The sequence below is a fragment of the Polypterus senegalus genome, chromosome 12, assembly GCF_016835505.1.
Source record: "Polypterus senegalus isolate Bchr_013 chromosome 12, ASM1683550v1, whole genome shotgun sequence".
In the NCBI taxonomy this organism is placed as follows: domain Eukaryota; kingdom Metazoa; phylum Chordata; class Cladistia; order Polypteriformes; family Polypteridae; genus Polypterus; species Polypterus senegalus.
In genome coordinates this window covers 163,616,264-163,627,672 of record NC_053165.1, presented here as the reverse complement: position 1 = coordinate 163,627,672, position 11,409 = coordinate 163,616,264, and positions in this window count along the sequence as shown.

The window sequence follows — 11,409 nt, the reverse complement described above, 5'->3', positions numbered from 1 at the left end:
AGCGAGATTACTGAAGGCTTTGTAAACCAGCATTTCAAAGTCAATTCTAAATGACACGGGTAACCAGTGTAGTGACATCAAAACTGGAGAGATGTGTTCGGATTTTCTTTTCAGTACAAGTAGACACACATGCGCAGTAAGAGATGGATTGTCACACACTTGCATGACTTTGCCCAACTGTTAATCAGCCTTCTGAACAAAAGTGTGGAGAGTTTGTGGATTTAAAACTGAGAGCAGAGAATAAAAAGAGTCAAAGTTCTCAATGCCACCTCTTAATGTGCTACTGGTATACAGCTCTTCTAAATGATTGGGTAACATCAATCAATCAATCTACATTAATTTATAGAGCACATTTTCATACAAAAAAATGTAGCTCAAAGTGCTTTACAAAATGAAGAATAGAAAAATAGAAGACACAATAAAAAATAAACATAAGTCAACATTAATTAACATAGAATAAGTAAGGTCCGATGGCCAGGGTGGACAGAAAAAACAAAAAAAAAAAAACTCCAAAAGCTGGAGAAAAAAAATAAAATCTGTAGGGATTCCAGACCAAGAGACCTCCCAGTCCCCTCTGGGCAAAACATCCTACCATGACAGTTCAAAAATGTTTACCACATCCTCCTCTGGCACCAGTGACATTGCTGACCGAGGCTTTTTATAATAAACTGGAGGTGAGCAATGTGGTTTCTAAGAGGTCTCCTTATGGCAGGTCTGTACTAAATACTGAAGGAGATTCACCAGGCTACTAACAAATAAGAATAGAATTGGCTGACTGACTGATTAGACCAATGAAGACAAAGGGGAGGAGCTGCAGACACCGTACCAAACCCGCTCTGCAAGTCCCCTTGTGAGCTGAGAGAAGATTCATTTCATAGCCTGATTCCAAAAGGCCGCATTCAACAAAATGTTGTCACAAACTTGGGCTTAGCTAAGGGTAGAACAATGGGTCAGGGGTGACAAAGTGCATTAGTGTCTTCCTTTGCTCCTCTGCAGAACCCAAAGATCTTGAGAAAGCTACTCATGCTTTTATCTTTTCTTGCCTTGATTACTGCAACTCCCTGTATTCTGGGATTAGCAAATCTCTGATTCACTGGTTACAGTTGGTCCAAAATGCTGCCGCTCGCTTTCTGGTTGGGGCAAGAAAGTCTGACTCTGTTTCTCCTATTTTAGCTTCTTTACACTGGCTGCTACCTGTCAGTTTTCAAATTGATTTTAAAATCTTGCTGCTAGTTTTTAAGTCTTTACATGGATTTGCTCCATTTATCTGAATTATGTGTTTTACACCAGCCATCCAGAGTGCTTAGATCTTCTAGTCAGTTGTCTCTTGTTGTTCCTCATACCAAATGTAAAACCAAGGGGGCAGACAGGGCCTTTGCAGCTGCTGCCCCTCGCCTGTGGAACTCTTTACCTCATCATATAAAGGAGTCGTCTACAATTGAACTGTTCAAAACGAGATTAAAGACGCATTTCTGTTCACTTGCATAATACTGATGGATTCCTCTTTGTGATTATAAAACATTATTTTTATGTATTATGTATCTTATTTTATGTTCATATATGTTATTACTATTTATGTTTTATTGTTTTTGGGTTTTTTTCTTTTATTCTATTATTGTAAAGCACTTTGGCCGCAGCATTACTATGTTGTTTTAAATGTGCTATATAAATAAATTGACATTGACATTGACATTGACTTCCCTCTCCAGACCACGCCCTCATGCTGACCTCACTTCCTCCGGTAACTTGTTGGACCCTCCTCTTCCTTGCCACTGCATATAAAGCCAACCACTTGCCTGTACCAATCAGTTCCATTCTGGACTCAGTCTTTTGAGATAACTCTACATACAGAGCTATCGACTAACAACAAGATACGGGGTGGTCCCCAAACCTTTTCTTGTTTCCGTGTTCTCTATTAAAATGTCTCCTGAGGTTTACTGATAGACTCTTGTTTCAAATTTGAAAGCAGACATTTCTGAAATGTTTGAAGCAAACTTTTTTTTTTGCTGTTCATAGCCTACTAGATGTGTGAGAGTGACCAGCAGAAAGCTTAGAATTCCATTTTCTGTATTTCTCTCTTTGAGTGTGTCTCTCTATTAGAAATGTTTTCAGCCGTGTCCGTGTTATTTAGCCTTGACCACTCCCCCTGCACACCGCTCGCCCAATCATTACTCCTACTGCGCACATCCTCTCTACATCCCACCCCGCGACGCTCTCAGTGCTGCAAGCTCACTCTTTGATGCAGTCAGTTTTAATGGCAAGGCAGAAAAGCAAATTATCTGTTCCAAATTTTAGGTTGTGATAGAAAAACAGTGGCAAGAGCTGATAACAAATGTCAAAAAAAAAAAGAAAAATAGCTGCATATAATAAAAATGTTACAAAGAGAATCATCCAATAAATGAAAAAGAGAAAAATATCCCAAACATTTTGTAAACAGTAATGCAGAAAAGCATCGTTTATAGAAAGTAAGTTAGAGGATAAAATAATTCATAATTAATATTGTAACAGTCTGGAAAAGAAATGACCACCGAGGCAGTGTGTCCTAAAAGCCATGCAAATGGGGCTTCTCAGAGTGCTGTGGAGAGGGGCGGGCAGTGGAGCCAAACCTGCCCCTCTGAAATGAAGCAGCCACTGGGATGCTGGGGGCGGGAAATTGTTAAGGCGGTTCTGTTAGGTACGGAGGGGATACAAAACGAGTTGGACAGGGTTAGGGGTAGGCTTAGGTCTTTGTCGTTGTTGGTCGTTGTCTGTTTTTTTTGGTAACCGTTTTTTTTTCCTAAGTTTGCATTGTCCAGTTAGGATGGAAGAGCCATAAAGCCTTTGTTGTGGACTACTACAACCACTTGCCTGTGTGATTTATTTCTCCCCCCTAGAAAGAGACATTTGAATATGGTTTTTGATGAGATGTTAATGTAATTGAATTTTTTATTTACTTTACATTTTATTACATTTTACTTTTTAACTTCTTTAACTTTTAGTCTTTTACTTTCTTACTATGTTTTATTATTCATTGGTTTTTAGAATAGGCAGTTGTAGTGAAATACTCAAGTAACTAATTTAGTTTTTATAATAACTAAGCACCAAACCATCTTCAGCCCGCGCCCCACATACTCTTCTATATGCCACCTCTTTTAAAACAATCACCTTCTCTAATGGAGGAGCCCCTTTGAGCAGCTCAGCTGTGAGATAGCGGGCACCCCCCAGTGGTTGGTGAGTGAAGTGAGGGGGTAGAGGTCCCTAGTTTTGTATTGAAATGAAGTTTGATTAAGATAGGAGCTTATTAAAGTGTCCACCATATGAAGGCGCTATACAAGCAGAATTGTTAAAATATTGAGATTGGAGAACAGGCAGAAGAACCAACTGGCTGAGGGTCACCCATTGGGTCATCAACAAGTACTGAACTGACATGATGGTGGTGGGCCATCAATGCATGAGCCTCCGAAAACAAACTACTTTTTATGCAGGTCTTGCAGCTCTTACAGAGTCTAACGTGCTTATTAAACCTTCACTGCACTTCATTTTGTTTGACAGGAAAAGGGCCAAGAAGACCAACCAGCAAAATGGAGCAAAAAAACAGTAAGGGGTCTTCTATGTTATGCTGCTCCGTGTTGCAGTTTATAACAAAAGAATGGATGGCCGCTGTTGTTAATAAATTAAAGGTGATGAGTTCCTGCTTTGCTGCTAGCAGAAGTCTTTATGTTCTCACTCACTAACACTTAATAAGACCACCAAAGAGTGACAGAGAATGGAAAGAAATAAGTAGCATTAGTCAAATGCACAAGACAGGTTTCTCTTTAGATAATAATAATTATATATGAGAAGTAATGACATGAGCCTTAAGTTTTCAACTCTTACAGCCATTTTGATCTTTTCTCATTACAGTTTGAAGGTGTGGACAGTCCTGAAGATCAGATGTATGCATCTCTGGATCGCTCAGCCATACGAGTACAACACAATCATTACAAAGAAATGAGCAAACAATCTGTTATGAATAAATTAGAATGAAATATCAATAAAACAAAAGATAACGTCACATTCTTAGACTGACTTGATTCTATCCCTGCATCACCAGCCTTATGAAGCATTGCATTATGGGATATGTTTCATTATTCAATTATTTATTAATAACAGTTTCTACTTTCCATTCATCTTGGACGTTGGACCACCGCACTGCTAACCACCGTGCCACCCAGGTGAATTAAACCAGAATCTCATTTGTATTGTCCTGAATTTTGTGTGACATCTCCACTCTTGGTCATGTTTAGCTTTAGGAGCTGTAAATTGAAGGTCAGCTCCATTTCTACCTTAGAAGGACAAGCAGATCTGCTGTGCCATTTTGTGTCTCTTTATTTGCTGTTTTAATTGATGGTCACTCTCACAAGACATAAACCTTCACACCAAATCTGGGCTTTCAATGCTGCTTTTAAATAAACAATACATGAGATACGCCATCAATTAACACAAATGAAGAAGAAGAAGAAGAAGTTGAGGGTAACCAGCCACAAGAAGCTGACAGTGAGCCTGGCCAAAATGAGGGTGACCACATCAGCTGCTTTGCCACATCAATCAAATGAGCTGAGCTCTGAATGGTGGAGATCGACATGTTGTCTTGTTGTGGTTATTCACTGATGTTACTAAGAAGGTCACTTGTGTTTAGTGAGCAGAACCATTCAAGTCTGTAGAAGACAAACTGATTTCTGAAGTGCCGACTAACCATTATACTTGTGAAGTGAAGGTCAAATCAAGATGTGTCAACACGGTGAAGCAGGGCTCAATTCATAAAATTAAGGGCAGGATGAGCTTCCATGTCTTCCACAGACTCTGTCAGGTGTCCCTGGGCTGAGCAGGTTCAGTGAGCAGATGTCATGGAAGCAGTTAGTATGAACTCCTGATAACGTTAATGAGCACGGATGGAGATATCCACAGTACCTGCAGACGCCTGATAAATATAAAAATTGATCGACTTTCATTTCTATAACCTAAATGTGTTGCGTCCACTTCAAGTCATCACTTCTTCTTCTTTCGGCTGCTCCCGTTAGGGGTTGCCACAATGGATCATCTTCTTTCATAACTTTCTGCCCTCTTGCTCTGTTACACCCATCACCTGCATGTCCTCTCTCACCACATTCATAAATCTTCTCGTAGGTCTTCTTTTCTCCTCTTCCTTGGCAGCTCTATCCTTAGCATCCTTCTCTCAGTATACCCAGCATCTCTCCTCTGTACACGTCCAAACCAACGCAATCTCACCTCTATGACTTTGTCTCCCAACCGTCCCACCTGAGCGCACCTTCTAATGTCCTCATTTCTAATCCTGTCCATCTTTGTCACACCCAATACAAATCTTAGCATCTTTAACTCTGCACCTCCAGCTCTCTCTCCTGCTTTCTGGTCACTACCACCGTCTCCAACCCATATAACATCGCTGGTCTCACTATCACCCTGTAGACCTTACCTTTCACTCTTGCTGATACCCGTCTGTCACAAATAACCTCTTCTCCACCCATTCCACCCTGCCTGCACTCTTCTTCACCTCTCCTCCACAATCTCCATTACTCTGTACTGTTGATCCCAAGTATTTAAACTCATCCACCTTCACCAGCTCTACTCCCCTCATCTTCACCATTCCACTGACCTCCCTCTCATTCACACACATGTATTCTGTCTTGGTGATCCTACTGACCTTCAATCCTATCCTCTCATATCTCCACCTCTCCAGGGTCTCCTCAACCTGCTCCCTACTCTCTCTATAGATCACAATGTCATCACCAGACATCACAGTCCACGGGGACTCCTGTCTAATCTCATCTGTCAAGCTGTCCATCACCATTCCAAATAAGAAAGGCCTCAGAGCCAATCCCTGATGTAATCCCACCTCCGTCACTCCTACCGCAGACCTCACCATGGTCAAACCCCCCTCGTTCATATCCTGTACAACTCTTATGTACTTCTCTGACACTCCCAACTTCCTCATACAATACCTTAGCTCCTCTCAGTCACCCTGTCATTTGCTTTTTCCAGGTCCACAAAGACACAATGCAACTCCTTCTGACCTTCTCTCTAAACTTCTCCATCAACATCCTCAGAGCAAACATCACATCTGTGGTGCTCTTTCTTGGCATGAAACCATCCTGCTGCTCACTAATCATCACCTCACTTCTTAACTGACCTTCCACTACTCTTTCTCATAACTTCATGATGTGGCTCATCAGTTTTATCCCCCTGTAGTTACTGCAGCTCTGCAGATCCCCTTATTCTTAAATATCGGCCCACCAGTACACTTCTTCTCCACTCCTCTGGCATCCTCTCACTTTCCAAGGTTCCATTAAACAAACTGGTTAAAAAAAGTCATCACTTCAAGTCATCACTAAGGATGAATAAAACGGCAGAGCTGTACAAGCCCTTTAGTGAAATTGCATCTACAATTCACCTTCTATGTGATTTCTCAATTGTGAATTGCAAAGCTCATGAATAAGAGTTTCTGGGAGGAATTTAAAACTGTTTGGAATGGAAGGCAGAGAGTATTGCTCCTTACAGCAGCCCTCAATCTTCTGTTTCTGTCTTCAGCAGCCCTCCAATGCTGCTGCTGCCCCCTCGTGAGTTTTTCGAGACTCCTCCTGTGTGGCTCCACAAGCTCTCGTGTGTCTTCTGCTCCGCTCATTTCAGCTTAGCGGTTGCACCGTCTGCTCTTACCTACCCCAACTCTGTTAGCTGATCCAAGTCAGGATCCTCCTGGACACCCACCTCCTTCTAGTCACGCAGGCCAATGGATTTTAGCACCAGAGTAATGCGTGAAGGTCAGTGCCGTCTGTCTGCTCCCCTGTTTTCTACACTCTGCATGAGAAGAAATAAACTTATCAGTGCTTGTTCACATGGTGAGAGAAGTTGTAGAGGAGATGAAACATGGGTGGGAAAAGAACACAATACACCGACTGCCAAACACAACTTCATTATTTAGTTTATTCCTTGTGAATTAGAACCGTAAATTAATTTTCATGTGAATATCATCAGTAGTCGTCAACGATGGTGGTTTCAATAAATTCAAAGCAGCTGACCCTCTGTAGCGGATGAACTCTGATGCCCATGGACTGTAGTTGGCTTCCTGCTTCCTCCAGTCTCCTGCCCACCATCAGCTACTCTTCATCACACCGTCCTCCTCATGCCCTCCTGCTAATGGGACATGTTGACCCTGTGAGTCTCTGGGTAGCCACAACTGTTTCTCTCGTACTGTGAACATACTGAGGTGACTCGTTAGTGGCTGTTATTAATTTTCACTTAATCAATCCATTAAACTGTTCAAAAAAATTAAAGGAACACTTTGAAAACAACTCAGATCTCAATGGGAAAAAAAAATCCCACTGGATACTGATATGGACTGGTATGGTAATGTGTTAGGAACGAAAGGATGGCAACCTCGTCGTTTGAGGGAAATGAAAATGATCAACATACAGAGGGCTGAATTCAAAGACACCCCGAAAATCAAAGGGAAAAAATGATGCGGCAGGCAGGCTCGTCCATTTTGCCCAAATTTCATTGCAGCAACTCCAAATGGTACTCAGTAGTTTGTATTACGTGCTTGTATGCATACCTGATATCTTAATGAGATGATGGATAGTGTCCTGGAGGATCTCCTCCCAGATCTGGACCAGGCCATCACGGTGCTCCTGGACAGGTTGAGGTGCAACCTGGCGGCGTTGGATGGAGTGAAACATAATGTCCCACCCAGAGGTGTTCTATTGGATTGAGGTCAGGCGAGTGAGCGTGGGGGCCAATCAATGGTATCAATTCCTTCATCTTCTCGCCACATGAGGCCGGGCACTGTCATGCACCAGGAGGAACTCAGGAGCCACTGCACCAGCATAGAGTCTGACAGTGGGTCCAAGGATTTCATGCTGATACCTAATGGCAGTCAAGGTGCCATTGTCTAGCTTGTAAAGGTCTGTGCGTCCCTCAATGGATATGCCTCGCCAGACCATCACTGACCCACCACCAAACCGGTCATGCTGAACAATGTTACAGGCAGCATAACGTTCTCCACAGTTTCTTTAGACCCTTTCATGTCTGCCACATGTGCTCTCATCTGTGAAAATCACAGGGCACCAATGGTGGACCTGCCAATTCTGGTATTCTATGGCAAATGCCAATCAAGCTCCACGGTGTCCAATAGAGAACGTTGGGCCATCACGCCACCCTCATGAAGTCTGTTTCTGATTTTTTGCTCAGAAACATTCACGCCAGTGGCCTGCATGCTGGAGGTCATTTTGTGGGCTCTGCCAGTGCTCATTCTGTTCCTCCAGTCCTGCTGATGGCTTAGGACCTTCTACTAGGGGCCCTATCCAGCTCTCCTAGAGGAACTGCCTGTCTGTATCCTGGAATCTCCTCCATGCCCTTGAGTCTGTTCTGGGAGACACAACAAACCTTCTGGCAATGACACGTGGTTTTGATGTGCCTGCCATCCTGGAGAAGTTGGACTATCTGTACCTCTGTAGGGTCCAAGTATGGCCTCATGCTACCAGTAGTGACACTGACCGTAGCCAAATAATGATGAGGGAAAAACGTCAGTGGCCTCCAGCTGTTAAACCATTCATTTCTGTTTGGGGGTCGTCTTATTGTTGCCCCTCTAGTGCACCAAAGCAGCTGAAACTGATGAATAAGCCCTGAGCAGATCAACAGCCCACAAGTGTCATTGACTTGTTGCTATACTCTCATTATCAAGTGCTCCTTTCATTTTTTGAGCAGTTTATATCAGAATAAAGTTCTTGTGCTTCCATAAAGTGCTTTACAGGCCTAACTGGTTGTGATTTAATTTCATGTCCTTAGTTTGAAAAGTTCCTTTCCTGCTTGTCAACATTTTCTCCTCATTCACATCCATCCCTCCATTTACGTTATCTGCACTTTCACTTCAGAGTTATGGGGAGCTGCAGTCCATCTTAGCAGAAATAGGAAGTGGCCAACCCGGGGTGGGACGCCAGTCCTTTAGACGGCTCACTCACGCACTCCAGCACACTCGCACTGGCCCAGGTCAGCTCTTCATTTATTTCTTTGTAAGCTCAGAAATTCCAATGCATGGATGTTGGTTTTCAGGGGTCTATCCCAGTGGCCTCTGCTGCAACACACACAGTCACAGTTTAAGAAAAGCTCTGTAAAGTTAGAGGAAAGTAAAAATGGCAAAAAAAACGAACACAATGAAATGATGGCCAAGCCTGGGGACTGAACCAAAGGACTTCGAGCTCAGGGGCAGCAGACCACGACAGCTGGCTGTGACGAATTTAACCTTTTTGAGAAAAATGCTGACTGGCATCTTATTCTAAAAATTGAGCTCTTCTCGTCATTTTGGATGCCAGTAACAGGAAGTCATTAGGCACACATTACAAGTCAGTCGGCTCCTGTTAAGAGACGCCTTTTAGAGAAGTTAAAGTCATTTGAGTCAATCGACTGGAGACTTCAGACTTGAACCTCTGACTAAGGAAGACGTGCAGCCCCGCTAAACTGGGAGGAAAAGGTAATTCAGAATTTTAAATCTTATATGTTACTTGTTAAATTCATGCAGAAAAAACAGAAGACAATAAATGTAAAACAGTACAAAAGATGAGTAATTAGTAGCAGTCGACACAAAAATGTGCAATTATTTAGAAACAAAACAGATGAGGAAGTCGTGATGGTGGAGATGGCGATGACTTCTGACTGTCAATTGTCTTGCTGTGGGTGAACTCGTCTTGTGCCAGACTGGCATCCCCTTCAGTGTCGGCTCCTGGCTTGTCTGTTACTTAGACGTCCATTAGACTTTCTCCCACTTAACGACACTTCCGGCTGCCTTTGAATTACGAGATCTCCTGTTTGTTGTACCCAGGTGGCCGTGTCTGTGGTGTGTCACGTAGGTTTGCTCTCCTTGATGGTTTCTACCTAAATTGTTTTTGTCACCCTCTTGTTACCCCTACTCTGCTGTCCTCCATTGAGTCTGTGACAGGGTCCTCCTGATCTTCTTTAGCAGGTGACAAGTCCTCACCTCTTTCAATCTGATGTTCTTTGAAGACAAATGAATTCTGCTGATTTCATGCCATCCCACAGTCAGCTCTGCTCTGTTCTCCTTCAGCAGTCAGCCATTGCTTGTCATCGTTCACAGGCCTGTGATTCCTAAATTTCTACTGAAAGTCAGCATTTCAGGGTTGTCACTCTGTGGCCTATCCGTCTGTTTTGTGAGCCAGTCCTGGATGGGTTGCCTTTTTTTTCAGGTCACACTGACACACACCCAATGTCCTCCTGAACCAATGTACAAGTAAATGCAAATTCTTTTAAAATAGTGGACAGATGTGTGAGCATCTGGAGAAGGCCTCAGGGAGAATGTGATGGGCCTGAATTGAAACTCTGATGCTAGTGGCAGTGAGGGTGCAGCACTAATGGCTGAGACCCCCAAATAACTGTGTGTGGAATCTCATCATTCAAATGTGCTGATCTGCAGCCTGGCTGAGCACTAAACTCATCTGAGACCCTTCCTGTTATTTTTATTTCAGATCTCATCACTCAACATGCTCCTGTTGGTCTTCTTGGCTGCTGTTTGCTCTGTGGCTGGTAAGATCATCAGAACTCCATTTTATTTTAACAACTCTAGTTTATTCTTTGTGCTCAGTGTGATGTCAGTCTGTGGTTTCTGCTGGTCAAGTCACACGTCTTCAGTCATCTGCTCATCTTGTTACTTTATGCTTTTTAGCTTTTTTTCTGCCACCCTATGTTTTTGATTGGCATGAAGATGCCACCCAGCCTGTCAAATGAGCTCAGTTATCTACCTCAGCAGATGTGCAGTTGCCATGACTTGTGGATTGACTGTATGGTCTTTACAAGATGGCCACAGTCACAAAGAAATGAAGTTGAGCTTTCCTTGCTCTGCTCAGTTCCTCAGACTCGTGAGACTCACTTGACACGTCTCTCTTACTGTCGCCTCTCTTGCTCAGCTATTTGTGTGAAGTTTTTAAAGTGGTATTTTGCTTGAGGATCTTGGCTTGTCTTACACGTCTCAAACTCTTTAAAGTGCGAAATGAGCTTCTAACACCAGCGTCACATTTCAGAAACAAGAAGGGGAAGAACTGGGCAGGACGTCCGCTCTCTGACACTTTTAGCTCAGTCGTCAGCCCCTTCAGTGGCCCACCTAACGAGATGAGAGCATTCAGTCTGACCAGTCCAGCGACTCGGCCGGATGTAATGGGCGAAACTGGGAAGTTTACATCTGCATACATTTCTGTGAAACTGACGCTCTAATTTGTTTTCCTGGTGATTTTGCAGTTGTAAAGTGCCAAATGCACACATTTTCTTTTTGTTTTTTGTGGGATTTTAATGGTTTTTTTTTTTTTGGGTCAAAAACACAAAGAAAGACTCGTCCACACTTCCTGTGCTTTTTTACGCATTTACGCTGCTCAT